Below are 16,113 nucleotides of genomic sequence, written 5' to 3'. Positions count from 1 at the left end.
AAAACATCAATTTCGTCACCAAAACTAAATAATATTTTATTTTAATTATTTTTGGCGACGAAATATTTCGTCACCAAATATATTTTAGTGACGAAAATTTTCCTCACCAATGATATGGATTAAGGTGACAAAAAAATTCGTCACTAAAATGAGCAAAAAAGAAAATTATTCAATGACAAAAAACATTTTGTCACCAAATATTTCAATTTAACGACAAAATATTCAGCAAATGTGACGAAATTATTTGTTTCGTACTATATCTTTAGTGACAAAATTATTCGTCATGTTTTTTAAAAACTAGTAGCGACATTTTGTAGTTCGTCACTAATAAAAATTAAAAAATTTGAAATTGGGGGTACTATGTTCTTCCAATTTTTTTTCTTTTCAGTAACAATTCCCTGCGCATTTCAATAACCTGTTCAATAAAATATCTATTACAAATCAATACAAAAATCTGTTCATTTTCATAAACATCACAATCGAAATTCAGCACTATCCACAAAAATACAATATGAACTGCATGCGGATTATAAACATGTCTCCTAATATCCACAAAAAAACGTCTACTAATATCCATAAAAATATAATATCAACCGCATGTAGATTACAAAACACATCTCCTAATATCTAACAAAAAACATGTCTACCAATATCAACAAAAATAAAATATCAAGGGCGGATTACCAAACATGCCCCGTAATACCAACAAAAATATAAAATTGACAACACAACCAAAATACATGTAAGGTAATATGAACAAAAACTCAAAATGAGCTACCATCTGCCCTCCAAATTACCAAACATGTCCATATCAAATCTCGAATCTGCAAAAAAATGAAACACACACAAAAAAAAAACAAAAATGCAAGTTAGACAATTATTATCTTATCCATAAAATATACAATTTAACATACATTTTTCAAATTAGTTTTTAAACTGGGAGTCCCATGCTAATTCCGTAAGTTTCCAAAACTCACATTGGTCCCTCTCGAGGTGTTTGAGGTGTTCCTCGGGCCGTCTCGTGGCTGTTGCACGATTTTGGCCTCCAATAGCCTATTTTCAAGCTTAAGTTTGAAAAAGTGCATTTTTTGACTTAGTTTTCAAACCGGGAATCCCGTGCTAGTTCCGTAAGTTTCCACAACTCACATTGGTCCCTCCCGAGGTGTTTGACATGTTCCCCGGGCCGTCTCGTGGTTGTTGCACGATTTTAACCTCCGATGGCTTACTTTTCAAGCTTAAGTGTGAAAAATTGTATTTTTTGACTTAGTTTTCAAACCGGAAGTTCCGTACTAGTTCCGAAAGTTTTCACAACTCACATTGGTCCCTCCTGAGGTGTTTGAGGTGTTCCCTAGGCCGTCTCGTGGCTGTTGCACGATTTTGGCCTCCGGTGGCCTATTTTGAAGCTCAAGTGTGAAAAAGTGAAATTTTGGACTTAGTTTTCAAATCGGGAATCCCGTGCTAGTTCCGTAAGTTTTCACAACTCACATTGGTCCATCCCGAGGTGTTTGAGGTGTTCCCCGGGCCGTCTCGTGGCTGTTGCACGATTTTGGCCTCCGATGGCCTATTTTTGAAGTTTAAGTGTGAAAAAATGCATTTTTGGACTTAGTTTTCAAATCAGGAATCCCGTGCTACTTTCGTAAGTTTTTAAAACTCACATTGGTCCCTCCCGAGGTGTTTGAGGTGTTACCCAGGCCGTCTCGTGATTGTTACACGATTTTGGCCACCGATGGCCTACTTTTCAAGTTTAACTGTCGCTGAAAGTGCATTTTTGGACTTAGTTTTCGAACCGGGAGTCCCGTGCTAGTTCCGTAAATTTCCACAACTCACATTTGTCTATCCTGAGGTGTTTGAGGTGTTTCCCGGGCCATCTCGCAGCTGTTGCACGATTTTGGCCTCTGATGGCCTATTTTTCAAGATTAAGTGTGAAAAAGTGTATTTTTGGACTTAGTTTTCAATCCGGGAGTCCCGTGCTAGTTCCGCAAGTTTCCAAAACTCACATTGGTCTGTCCCGAGGTGTTTGAAGTGTTTCCTGGGCAGCCTCGTAGCTGTTGCACGATTTTGGCCCCTGAAGGCCTATTTTCAAGCTTAAATGTGAAAAAGTACATTTTTGGACTTAGTTATCAAACCGAGAGTCCCGTGCCAGTTCCATAAGTTTCCACAGCTCACATTGATCCCTCCCGAGGTGTTTGTGGTGTTCCCGGGCCGTCTCGTGGCTGTTGCACGATTTTGGCCTCCAATGGTCTATTTTCAAGCTTAAGTGTGAAAAAGTGCATTTTTTGACTTAGTTTTGAAACCGGGAGTCCCGTGTTAGTTCCGTAAGTTTTCACAACTCACATTGTTCCCTCCCGAGGTGTTTGACGTGTTTCCCGGGCCGTCTCGTGGTTGTCGCACAATTTTAACCTCCGATGGCTTAGTTTTCAAGCTTAAGTGTGAAAAATTAGATTTTTTAACTTAGCTTTCAAACCGGGAGTTCCGTACTAGTTCTGAAAGTTTCCACAACTCACATTGGTCCCTCCTGAGGTATTTGAGGTGTTCCCCAGGCCATCTCGTGGCTGTTGCACGATTTTGGCCTCCGGTGGCCTATTTTGAAGCTCAAATGTGAAAAAGTGCAATTTGGACTTAGTTTTCAAACCGGGAGTCCCGTGCTAGTTCCGTAAGTTTTCAGAACTCACATTGGTCCATCCCGAGGTGTTTGAGGTGTTCCCCAGGCCATCACATGGCTGTTGCATGATTTTGGCCTCCGATAGTCATATTTTGAAATTTAAGTGTGAAAAAGTGCATTTTTGGACTTAGTTTTCAAACCGAGAATCTCGTGCTACTATAACAACCCCAACCTCTGATTAACGTTAATCCGTACTCAATTATGTCTAATGGTAATTTAGGAAGGATTTGGGATTAATTTGCATTTGTTTTGCATTATCTTTGTGTTTTTATCTATTTGCCATGAAATGATTTGTTCATGTGTTGTGTTTTAAATTGCGAATTGAAAGCCTTATCGGTGTCCGAGTCAGAAATTGACTTGATATATGTGCTAGTTAGGATTTATAAAATTTTATGGTAGGTTTAATTAAAATTCGGTTCAGTACGATTAAATTAAATAAAATAATGCTAGGTTAAACATAGGTTAGTTGAATGCAAGTAATTACATTTTTGCTCCTAAGTGGGCCACTTTGTTCAATCTTGATTAGGAGCTTTTGATACATATCTCAGCCATTCTTTCTTAGACTCAAAATTGTGAGAAAGAGGGAGAGTGAGAGAAGCTTGGTTTCATCAAGAATTTGGCTTGGAAATCTGAGGATTTGTAGAAGAACTACACAATTGAGTTAGCACACCTTGAACTCAAAACTTAAGGTAGGAGATTCCCCTTTCAATTGTGAATTTAAGATTAATTCTTACATGGTTCATGGAAGATTGGAGTTTAAAGTCTAGAATTGGTTTTAAGAGTTGGATTTGAGAGTGAATTCATGCATGCATGCACATATTCTTGGATTTTGGAGTTGTTCTTCATGAATTTCCACATGCATGTCCACATTTTTGTTATAGTCCATGAATTCATCCTATTCTTGAGCTTAATCTTGCTTTGGATCATGTTTTGGAGCATTAGAAGTCATGAGAATTCATGCATGTTACATTTAAGTTATGTTCTTGAAGTTTTATTTGAAATTGTGTTTAATTGACTCACCTTTGGGCTTTGATTTTACAAATTGATCTTTGAAACATCTTATACTATGAGTTTACAAGTGTTTTTCAGAAAATGAGCCCAAAGGGTTGAGATTTGAGGTGTTGAATGCTTGATTTGAGCTTGGTGATCAAATTTGGAATTTCCAGAAATTTGATCCACGCTCGAGTGTGGGACTTTATGCTCGAGCGTGAACTCTGAGTACGTGCACTCTGCTCGAGCGTGGAAGTATATGCTCGAGCGTGAAATGCATATACCCAGAAGTTTGTGGGTTTTATAGTCCGCTCGAGTGGGGGAATATACGCTCGAGCGAGGGTCTGAGTCTCACGCTCGAGCGTCGGTCGAGCGCCCGTCGAGCATGAAAATCATGCATCCAGCATTTTTTTTCATGAGTTTACAGTACGCTCGAGCGAGGATATTCACGCTCGAGCGAAGCTTCATTGTCTGCATGTCCGCTCGAGCGAGGGAAGCCACGCTCGAGCGTGGACCTTATTTTCAGCAAATCTTGAGAAATATTTTTCAACGCATTCTTGCATCCTCATTCCATCCTAGGCATTTCTAAGCCATGTTTAAGACTCCATAATGAGGATTAAGGGTTAGAAACACACTAAGAACAAACGACATAAGTTATGTACAATTCGAACGTGTATTTCAAGTGTGTGTTCGTATGTGTGTTCATGTAGGTCACGCGTCTCAGAACAAGTGAAGGGCCGCCTTACCATCTAGTTAGGGTTACCAATCATCTGTGAGTAATAACTTTGTAAAGTTATGTTTAATGTTAAGTATTTTCTGAATATTATGATACGAAGTAATTAGTTCTCTAAAATGCCATGCTACGTTTGAAATGAATGAATAGTTGTCCAAAATTCTGAAAGTTATTCGTGGCATCTTTAGCATCATATGATACGCGTCCCTTTATGGGTCATCAGGTCCCTTTATGGGTCATCAGAAACGTCTCTGTGCACATAAGTTATCAGAATGCCTTCAAGGCCGTCCCTTTATGGGCCATCGGATTTGTTAACGCTAAGGGATGTACCATATATGATTGATTATATGCAAAATCTGAATATGGAAATGATTATGAATATGTATATGAATCTGTTTCTGATAAGAATTTGATTTCTAACTCTGTGATGGATATCATTCATTAAATCCTTTACTCTGTTATTATTCGCTGGGCTTTAGCTCACAGTTTATATTATGTATGTAGGTGAGCCGGCGTGTGACCAGGGCCAGAGTTGACGGCCTTTTGTTCTGTTTTGTCAGCCAACCGTTGTGCCTCTCGAGAAGGTTCCGAACGAAGCCTAAAGCCATGGCTGTTTTTTGTATTCATGCTAGTGTTTGTGTATGCTCTGTAAAGTCAGGTCTTGGGAAGTACATTCTGTGAATACCTTGTAAATATTGTGTATCTGGACTGGCATGTTTATGTATATATAAATAAGTTTTGAAATGTTCTATCCCATGTACGTTATTACAGCTCATTGGACCTTATCTATTTTGTATTAATGCTTCCGCAGCCCCTTATTATTTGCTAATCTATTCAGAGGCCTTTGGTAATCCACGGATTACTGGCCGGTTACGGTGCTAAACCTACAGGGGCGAGTTTGGGTCATGACAGCTATTTTCGTAAGTTTCCACAACTCACATTGGTCCCTCCTGAGGTGTTTGAAGTGTTACCCAGGCCGTCTCGTGGTTGTTACACGATTTTGGCCTCCGATGGCCTATTTTTCAAGCTTAATTGTCGTTGAAAGTGCATTTTTGGGCTTAGTTTTCGAACCGAGAGTCCTGTGCTAATTTTATAAGTTTTCACAACTCACATTAGTCCATCCCGAGGTGTTTGAGGTGTTTCCCAGGCTGTCTCGCGGCTGTTGCACGATTTTGGCCTCCGATGGCCTATTTTTCAAGCTTAAGTGTGAAAAAGTGCATTTTTGGACTTAGTTTTCAATCTGGGAGTCCCGTGCTGGTTCCGCAAGTTTCCACAACTCACATTGGTCCGTCCTGAGGTGTTTGAGGTGTTTCCCGGGCCGCCTCGTGGCTGTTGCACGATTTTGGCCCCCGAAGGCCTATTTTCAAGCTTAAGTGTGAAAAAGTGCATTTTTAGACTTAGTTATCAAACCGGGAGTCCCGTGCCAGTTCCGTAAGTTTCCAAAACTCACATTGGTCCCTCCCAAATTGTTTGAGGTGTTCCCCCTGCCGTCTCATGGATGTTGCACGATTTTGGCCTCCAATGACCTATTTTCAAGCTTAAGTGTGAAAAAGTGTATTTTTTGACTTAGTTTTCAAACCGGGAGTCCTGTGCTAGTTCTGTAAGTTTCCACAACTCATATTGGTCCCTCCCGAGGTGTTTGACGTGTTCCCCAGGCCGTCTCGTGGTTGTTGCACAATTTTAACCTCCGATGGCTTAGTTTTCAAGCTTAAGTGTGAAAAATTATATTTTTTGACTTAGTTTTCAAACCGGGAGTTCCGTGCTAGTTCTGAAAGTTTCCACAATTCACATTGGTCCCTCCCGAGGTGTTTGAGGTGTTCCCTAGGCCGTCTTGTGGCTGTTGCACGATTTTGGCCTCCGGTGGCCTATTTTGAAGCTTAAGTGTGAAAAAGTGCAATTTTGAACATAATTTTCAAACCGAGAGCCCCGTGCTAGTTCCGTAAGTTTTCACAACTCACATTGGTCCATCTCGAGGTGTTTGAGGTGTTTCCTGGGCCGTCTTGTGGCTGTTGCATGATTTTGGACTCCGATGGCCTATTTTTGAAGTTTAAGTGTGAAAAAGTGCATTTTTGGACTTAGTTTTCAAACCGGGAATCCCGTGCTACTTTCTTAAGTTTCCACAACTCACATTGGTCCCTCCTGAGGTGTTACCCAGGCCGTCTTGTGGCTGTTACTCGATTTTGGCCTCCGATGGCCTATTTTTCAAGCTTAATTGTCACTGAAAGTGTATTTTTGAACTTAGTTTTCGAACCGGGAGTCCCGTGCTAGTTCTGTAAGTTTTCACAACTCACATTTTTCCATCCCGAGATGTTTCCCAGGCTGTCTCGTGGCTATTGCACGATTTTGGCCTCCGATGGCCTATTTTTGAAGCTTAAGTGTGAAAAAGTGCATTTTTGGACTTCGTTTTCAAACCGGGAGTCTCATGTTAGTTCCGTAAGTTTTCACAACTCACATTGGTCCGTCCCGAGGTGTTTATGGTGTTTCCCGGGCCGTCTTGTGGTTGTTGCACGATTTTGGCCCCCGAAAGCCTATTTTCAAGCTTAAGTGTGAAAAAGTCCATTTTTGGATTTAGTTTTCAAACCGGGAGTCCCGTGCTAGTTCCGTAAGTTTTCACAACTCACATTGGTCCCTCCCGAGGTGTTTGAGGTGTTACCCAGGCCGTCTCGTGGTTGTTACACGATTTTGGCCTCCGATGGCCTATTTTTCAAGCTTAATTGTCGTTGAAAGTGCATTTTTGGGCTTAGTTTTCGAACCGAGAGTCCTGTGCTAATTTTATAAGTTTTCACAACTCACATTAGTCCATCCCGAGGTGTTTGAGGTGTTTCCCAGGCTGTCTCGCGGCTGTTGCACGATTTTGGCCTCCGATGGCCTATTTTTCAAGCTTAAGTGTGAAAAAGTGCATTTTTGGACTTAGTTTTCAATCTGGGAGTCCCGTGCTGGTTCCGCAAGTTTCCACAACTCACATTGGTCCGTCCTGAGGTGTTTGAGGTGTTTCCCGGGCCGCCTCGTGGCTGTTGCACGATTTTGGCCCCCGAAGGCCTATTTTCAAGCTTAAGTGTGAAAAAGTGCATTTTTAGACTTAGTTATCAAACCGGGAGTCCCGTGCCAGTTCCGTAAGTTTCCAAAACTCACATTGGTCCCTCCCAAATTGTTTGAGGTGTTCCCCCTGCCGTCTCATGGATGTTGCACGATTTTGGCCTCCAATGACCTATTTTCAAGCTTAAGTGTGAAAAAGTGTATTTTTTGACTTAGTTTTCAAACCGGGAGTCCTGTGCTAGTTCTGTAAGTTTCCACAACTCATATTGGTCCCTCCCGAGGTGTTTGACGTGTTCCCCAGGCCGTCTCGTGGTTGTTGCACAATTTTAACCTCCGATGGCTTAGTTTTCAAGCTTAAGTGTGAAAAATTATATTTTTTGACTTAGTTTTCAAACCGGGAGTTCCGTGCTAGTTCTGAAAGTTTCCACAATTCACATTGGTCCCTCCCGAGGTGTTTGAGGTGTTCCCTAGGCCGTCTTGTGGCTGTTGCACGATTTTGGCCTCCGGTGGCCTATTTTGAAGCTTAAGTGTGAAAAAGTGCAATTTTGAACATAATTTTCAAACCGAGAGCCCCGTGCTAGTTCCGTAAGTTTTCACAACTCACATTGGTCCATCTCGAGGTGTTTGAGGTGTTTCCTGGGCCGTCTTGTGGCTGTTGCATGATTTTGGACTCCGATGGCCTATTTTTGAAGTTTAAGTGTGAAAAAGTGCATTTTTGGACTTAGTTTTCAAACCGGGAATCCCGTGCTACTTTCTTAAGTTTCCACAACTCACATTGGTCCCTCCTGAGGTGTTACCCAGGCCGTCTTGTGGCTGTTACTCGATTTTGGCCTCCGATGGCCTATTTTTCAAGCTTAATTGTCACTGAAAGTGTATTTTTGAACTTAGTTTTCGAACCGGGAGTCCCGTGCTAGTTCTGTAAGTTTTCACAACTCACATTTTTCCATCCCGAGATGTTTCCCAGGCTGTCTCGTGGCTATTGCACGATTTTGGCCTCCGATGGCCTATTTTTGAAGCTTAAGTGTGAAAAAGTGCATTTTTGGACTTCGTTTTCAAACCGGGAGTCTCATGTTAGTTCCGTAAGTTTTCACAACTCACATTGGTCCGTCCCGAGGTGTTTATGGTGTTTCCCGGGCCGTCTTGTGGTTGTTGCACGATTTTGGCCCCCGAAAGCCTATTTTCAAGCTTAAGTGTGAAAAAGTCCATTTTTGGATTTAGTTTTCAAACCGGGAGTCCCGTGCTAGTTCCGTAAGTTTTCACAACTCACATTGGTCCCTCCCGAGGTGTTTGAGGTGTTACCCAGGCCGTCTCGTGGTTGTTACACGATTTTGGCCTCCGATGGCCTATTTTTCAAGCTTAATTGTCGTTGAAAGTGCATTTTTGGGCTTAGTTTTCGAACCGAGAGTCCTGTGCTAATTTTATAAGTTTTCACAACTCACATTAGTCCATCCCGAGGTGTTTGAGGTGTTTCCCAGGCTGTCTCGCGGCTGTTGCACGATTTTGGCCTCCGATGGCCTATTTTTCAAGCTTAAGTGTGAAAAAGTGCATTTTTGGACTTAGTTTTCAATCTGGGAGTCCCGTGCTGGTTCCGCAAGTTTCCACAACTCACATTGGTCCGTCCTGAGGTGTTTGAGGTGTTTCCCGGGCCGCCTCGTGGCTGTTGCACGATTTTGGCCCCCGAAGGCCTATTTTCAAGCTTAAGTGTGAAAAAGTGCATTTTTAGACTTAGTTATCAAACCGGGAGTCCCGTGCCAGTTCCGTAAGTTTCCAAAACTCACATTGGTCCCTCCCAAATTGTTTGAGGTGTTCCCCCTGCCGTCTCATGGATGTTGCACGATTTTGGCCTCCAATGACCTATTTTCAAGCTTAAGTGTGAAAAAGTGTATTTTTTGACTTAGTTTTCAAACCGGGAGTCCTGTGCTAGTTCTGTAAGTTTCCACAACTCATATTGGTCCCTCCCGAGGTGTTTGACGTGTTCCCCAGGCCGTCTCGTGGTTGTTGCACAATTTTAACCTCCGATGGCTTAGTTTTCAAGCTTAAGTGTGAAAAATTATATTTTTTGACTTAGTTTTCAAACCGGGAGTTCCGTGCTAGTTCTGAAAGTTTCCACAATTCACATTGGTCCCTCCCGAGGTGTTTGAGGTGTTCCCTAGGCCGTCTTGTGGCTGTTGCACGATTTTGGCCTCCGGTGGCCTATTTTGAAGCTTAAGTGTGAAAAAGTGCAATTTTGAACATAATTTTCAAACCGAGAGCCCCGTGCTAGTTCCGTAAGTTTTCACAACTCACATTGGTCCATCTCGAGGTGTTTGAGGTGTTTCCTGGGCCGTCTTGTGGCTGTTGCATGATTTTGGACTCCGATGGCCTATTTTTGAAGTTTAAGTGTGAAAAAGTGCATTTTTGGACTTAGTTTTCAAACCGGGAATCCCGTGCTACTTTCTTAAGTTTCCACAACTCACATTGGTCCCTCCTGAGGTGTTACCCAGGCCGTCTTGTGGCTGTTACTCGATTTTGGCCTCCGATGGCCTATTTTTCAAGCTTAATTGTCACTGAAAGTGTATTTTTGAACTTAGTTTTCGAACCGGGAGTCCCGTGCTAGTTCTGTAAGTTTTCACAACTCACATTTTTCCATCCCGAGATGTTTCCCAGGCTGTCTCGTGGCTATTGCACGATTTTGGCCTCCGATGGCCTATTTTTGAAGCTTAAGTGTGAAAAAGTGCATTTTTGGACTTCGTTTTCAAACCGGGAGTCTCATGTTAGTTCCGTAAGTTTTCACAACTCACATTGGTCCGTCCCGAGGTGTTTATGGTGTTTCCCGGGCCGTCTTGTGGTTGTTGCACGATTTTGGCCCCCGAAAGCCTATTTTCAAGCTTAAGTGTGAAAAAGTCCATTTTTGGATTTAGTTTTCAAACCGGGAGTCCCGTGCTAGTTCCGTAAGTTTTCACAACTCACATTGGTCCCTCCCGAGGTGTTTGAGGTGTTACCCAGGCCGTCTCGTGGTTGTTACACGATTTTGGCCTCCGATGGCCTATTTTTCAAGCTTAATTGTCGTTGAAAGTGCATTTTTGGGCTTAGTTTTCGAACCGAGAGTCCTGTGCTAATTTTATAAGTTTTCACAACTCACATTAGTCCATCCCGAGGTGTTTGAGGTGTTTCCCAGGCTGTCTCGCGGCTGTTGCACGATTTTGGCCTCCGATGGCCTATTTTTCAAGCTTAAGTGTGAAAAAGTGCATTTTTGGACTTAGTTTTCAATCTGGGAGTCCCGTGCTGGTTCCGCAAGTTTCCACAACTCACATTGGTCCGTCCTGAGGTGTTTGAGGTGTTTCCCGGGCCGCCTCGTGGCTGTTGCACGATTTTGGCCCCCGAAGGCCTATTTTCAAGCTTAAGTGTGAAAAAGTGCATTTTTAGACTTAGTTATCAAACCGGGAGTCCCGTGCCAGTTCCGTAAGTTTCCAAAACTCACATTGGTCCCTCCCAAATTGTTTGAGGTGTTCCCCCTGCCGTCTCATGGATGTTGCACGATTTTGGCCTCCAATGACCTATTTTCAAGCTTAAGTGTGAAAAAGTGTATTTTTTGACTTAGTTTTCAAACCGGGAGTCCTGTGCTAGTTCTGTAAGTTTCCACAACTCATATTGGTCCCTCCCGAGGTGTTTGACGTGTTCCCCAGGCCGTCTCGTGGTTGTTGCACAATTTTAACCTCCGATGGCTTAGTTTTCAAGCTTAAGTGTGAAAAATTATATTTTTTGACTTAGTTTTCAAACCGGGAGTTCCGTGCTAGTTCTGAAAGTTTCCACAATTCACATTGGTCCCTCCCGAGGTGTTTGAGGTGTTCCCTAGGCCGTCTTGTGGCTGTTGCACGATTTTGGCCTCCGGTGGCCTATTTTGAAGCTTAAGTGTGAAAAAGTGCAATTTTGAACATAATTTTCAAACCGAGAGCCCCGTGCTAGTTCCGTAAGTTTTCACAACTCACATTGGTCCATCTCGAGGTGTTTGAGGTGTTTCCTGGGCCGTCTTGTGGCTGTTGCATGATTTTGGACTCCGATGGCCTATTTTTGAAGTTTAAGTGTGAAAAAGTGCATTTTTGGACTTAGTTTTCAAACCGGGAATCCCGTGCTACTTTCTTAAGTTTCCACAACTCACATTGGTCCCTCCTGAGGTGTTACCCAGGCCGTCTTGTGGCTGTTACTCGATTTTGGCCTCCGATGGCCTATTTTTCAAGCTTAATTGTCACTGAAAGTGTATTTTTGAACTTAGTTTTCGAACCGGGAGTCCCGTGCTAGTTCTGTAAGTTTTCACAACTCACATTTTTCCATCCCGAGATGTTTCCCAGGCTGTCTCGTGGCTATTGCACGATTTTGGCCTCCGATGGCCTATTTTTGAAGCTTAAGTGTGAAAAAGTGCATTTTTGGACTTCGTTTTCAAACCGGGAGTCTCATGTTAGTTCCGTAAGTTTTCACAACTCACATTGGTCCGTCCCGAGGTGTTTATGGTGTTTCCCGGGCCGTCTTGTGGTTGTTGCACGATTTTGGCCCCCGAAAGCCTATTTTCAAGCTTAAGTGTGAAAAAGTCCATTTTTGGATTTAGTTTTCAAACCGGGAGTCCCGTGCTAGTTCCGTAAGTTTTCACAACTCACATTGGTCCCTCCCGAGGTGTTTGAGGTGTTACCCAGGCCGTCTCGTGGTTGTTACACGATTTTGGCCTCCGATGGCCTATTTTTCAAGCTTAATTGTCGTTGAAAGTGCATTTTTGGGCTTAGTTTTCGAACCGAGAGTCCTGTGCTAATTTTATAAGTTTTCACAACTCACATTAGTCCATCCCGAGGTGTTTGAGGTGTTTCCCAGGCTGTCTCGCGGCTGTTGCACGATTTTGGCCTCCGATGGCCTATTTTTCAAGCTTAAGTGTGAAAAAGTGCATTTTTGGACTTAGTTTTCAATCTGGGAGTCCCGTGCTGGTTCCGCAAGTTTCCACAACTCACATTGGTCCGTCCTGAGGTGTTTGAGGTGTTTCCCGGGCCGCCTCGTGGCTGTTGCACGATTTTGGCCCCCGAAGGCCTATTTTCAAGCTTAAGTGTGAAAAAGTGCATTTTTAGACTTAGTTATCAAACCGGGAGTCCCGTGCCAGTTCCGTAAGTTTCCAAAACTCACATTGGTCCCTCCCAAATTGTTTGAGGTGTTCCCCCTGCCGTCTCATGGATGTTGCACGATTTTGGCCTCCAATGACCTATTTTCAAGCTTAAGTGTGAAAAAGTGTATTTTTTGACTTAGTTTTCAAACCGGGAGTCCTGTGCTAGTTCTGTAAGTTTCCACAACTCATATTGGTCCCTCCCGAGGTGTTTGACGTGTTCCCCAGGCCGTCTCGTGGTTGTTGCACAATTTTAACCTCCGATGGCTTAGTTTTCAAGCTTAAGTGTGAAAAATTATATTTTTTGACTTAGTTTTCAAACCGGGAGTTCCGTGCTAGTTCTGAAAGTTTCCACAATTCACATTGGTCCCTCCCGAGGTGTTTGAGGTGTTCCCTAGGCCGTCTTGTGGCTGTTGCACGATTTTGGCCTCCGGTGGCCTATTTTGAAGCTTAAGTGTGAAAAAGTGCAATTTTGAACATAATTTTCAAACCGAGAGCCCCGTGCTAGTTCCGTAAGTTTTCACAACTCACATTGGTCCATCTCGAGGTGTTTGAGGTGTTTCCTGGGCCGTCTTGTGGCTGTTGCATGATTTTGGACTCCGATGGCCTATTTTTGAAGTTTAAGTGTGAAAAAGTGCATTTTTGGACTTAGTTTTCAAACCGGGAATCCCGTGCTACTTTCTTAAGTTTCCACAACTCACATTGGTCCCTCCTGAGGTGTTACCCAGGCCGTCTTGTGGCTGTTACTCGATTTTGGCCTCCGATGGCCTATTTTTCAAGCTTAATTGTCACTGAAAGTGTATTTTTGAACTTAGTTTTCGAACCGGGAGTCCCGTGCTAGTTCTGTAAGTTTTCACAACTCACATTTTTCCATCCCGAGATGTTTCCCAGGCTGTCTCGTGGCTATTGCACGATTTTGGCCTCCGATGGCCTATTTTTGAAGCTTAAGTGTGAAAAAGTGCATTTTTGGACTTCGTTTTCAAACCGGGAGTCTCATGTTAGTTCCGTAAGTTTTCACAACTCACATTGGTCCGTCCCGAGGTGTTTATGGTGTTTCCCGGGCCGTCTTGTGGTTGTTGCACGATTTTGGCCCCCGAAAGCCTATTTTCAAGCTTAAGTGTGAAAAAGTCCATTTTTGGATTTAGTTTTCAAACCGGGAGTCCCGTGCTAGTTCCGTAAGTTTTCACAACTCACATTGGTCCCTCCCGAGGTGTTTGAGGTATTTCCCAGGCCATCTCGTCCCTGTTACACGATTTTGGCCTCCGATGGCCTATTTTTCAAGCTTAATTGTCGCTGAAAGTGCATTTTTGGACTTAGATTTCAATCCAGGAGTCCCGTGCCAGTTTCGTAAGTTTCCACAACTCACATTGGTCCATACCAAGGTGTTTGAGGTGTTTCCCGGGCCGTCTCGTGGCTGTTGCACGATTTTGGCCTCCAATGGCCTATTTTCAAGGTTAAGTGTGAAAAAAGTGCATTTTTAGACTTAGTTTTCAAACCGAGAGTCCCGTGCTAGTAAGTTTCCACAACTCACATTGGTCCCTCCTGAGGTGTTTGAGGTATTTCCCGGGCCATCTTGTGGCTGTTACACGATTTTGGCCTCCGATGGCCTATTTTTTAAGCTTAAGTGTGAAAAAGTACATTTTTGGACTTAATTTTCAATCTGGGAGTCCCGTGCTAGTTTCGTAAGTTTTCACAACTCACATTGGTCTATCCCGAGGTGTTTCTCGGGCCGTCTCGTGGCTGTTACATGATTTTGGCCTCCGATGGCCTATTTTCAAGCTTAAGTGTGAAAAAGTGCATTTTTGGACTTAGATTTCAATCCAGGAGTCTCGTGCTAGTTCCGTAAGTTTTCAAAACTCACATTGGTCCGTCTCGAGGTGTTTGAGGTGTTTCTCGGGCCGTCTCGTGGCTGTTACACGATTTTGGCCTCCGATAGCCTATTTTTAAAGCTTAAGTGTGAAAAAGTGCATTTTTGGACTTAGATTTCAATCCAGGAGTCCCGTGCTAGTTCTGTAAATTTTCACAACTCACATTGGTCCATCCCGAGGTGTTTGAGGTGTTTCCCAGGCCGTCTCGTGGCTGTTGCACGATTTTGGCCTCCAATGGCCTATTTTAAGCTTAAGTGTGAAAAAGTACATTTTTAGACTTAGTTTTCAAACTGGGAGTCTCGTGCTAGTTTCATAAGTTTTCACAACTTACATTTGTCCCTCCTAAGGAGTTTGAGGTGTTCCCCAGGCCGTCTCGTGGCTGTTGCACGATTTTGGCCCCCGATTGCCTATTTTAAAGCTTAAGTGCGAAAAAGTGCTTTTTTCGACTTAGTTTTCAAATCGGAAGTCCTGTGCTAGTTCCGTAAGTTTTCTTAACTTGCGTTGGTCCCTCCCGAGGTTTTTGAGGTGTTACCCAGGCCGTCTCGTGGCTGTTGCATGATTTTGACCCTCGATGGCCTATTTTCAAGCTTAAGTGTGAAAAGTATTCTTCGTTATTATGAACTATGAATCACATGTTAGCCTTGTGTCCTAAAAGCCAATCTAAAAACCATTTGTAATTTCTACCTGGTAATATTGCTGATTTCGAAATAGTATATTTCAAAATGATTATAAAATATCTAAAAAATAATAGCAATTAATAATATAATGGTACAGAAGACGCATTTCATATAATTGAACCTTGTAATGATTTTGGTTTCCAAGGATGCTAAAAGAGGAGTTGAGCTCGCATCGGATTATCCTCAAATATAGAACGATTAACTTAATCTTCTACACAACTGGAACCATACATAGCCCATAAGAGAGTGAAATTTGATATCATCAAAACACAATAATGGACCTAAAGAGGAAATTAGTATGAAAATTGAAGAATAGTATTCCACAACCATTTTCTCAAAGAAAAAAATGACATGTGTACATGTACGATTTACCAACCTACAAAATAATGAAACGTGTGTAGTAGGCCCTATATGTATACATGGTGCTTGTGTGGATCCACAATGAGAGATGAAGAAAACCAGTGCAATTCTCTGCTAAGTCACTAGCACCACCAACCTATTAAAAGGATAACAATGCTACAATTGAACAAACACCTTAATAAAAATTTATTTCTGCAGCCAAATAGAGCAAATAAATCAATAGACTGGACTCAATTTATGTCAATAAATTAATTAATTGTGAAAAATAAGACCGAAATTGCAGGTTCTAGAGGATCAAGAGATTCATCATAAAAACATAGAACAATTGAGTGAGCATTACCAATAGCATTAAATGAAGGAAAGGTAATTATGAGACCAGTTAAATAATTCAATGAAGAAAAAAATTGAGTGAACATTACCCCGAGCATTAAATGCATGGACTCAACTATTTACGAAGAACAATTTCCAAATGACTTTGGATCTCATCATGTTCACTTGAGACCTTGGAATCCAAGACCGTGGAGCCAAACACTTGACAAAAGATCAAAAAGATCCAAATGAGCTGCAGAGACATGGTAATGTTGGAAAAATGTATAACCACTACATTTAAACTGGTCTAGAGCATTAGTACCAACAGTATGTGCCAATCCTATTTGGTATTTAATCCT

General features: G+C 42.4%; 1 long non-coding RNA gene across 1 annotated transcript; it reads right to left on the bottom strand.

Annotated features, from left to right (window-relative positions):
• Positions 1 to 485: 485 nt before the first annotated feature.
• Positions 486 to 15,997, bottom strand: LOC145797371 (uncharacterized). Its single transcript, XR_014338839.1, has 3 exons — positions 15,865 to 15,997; positions 15,207 to 15,556; positions 486 to 824 (listed from the first exon to the last, which is right to left on the bottom strand). It is a non-coding gene; the product is annotated as an uncharacterized LOC145797371 (long non-coding RNA).
• Positions 15,998 to 16,113: the final 116 nt, after the last annotated feature.

Source organism: Camellia sinensis, chromosome 8 (assembly GCF_055761805.1).
Source record: "Camellia sinensis isolate YWXY chromosome 8, ASM5576180v1, whole genome shotgun sequence".
NCBI lineage: Eukaryota > Viridiplantae > Streptophyta > Magnoliopsida > Ericales > Theaceae > Camellia > Camellia sinensis.
Note: the sequence above shows the minus strand (reverse complement) of the source record. Positions and strands in the feature narration are given on the sequence as shown.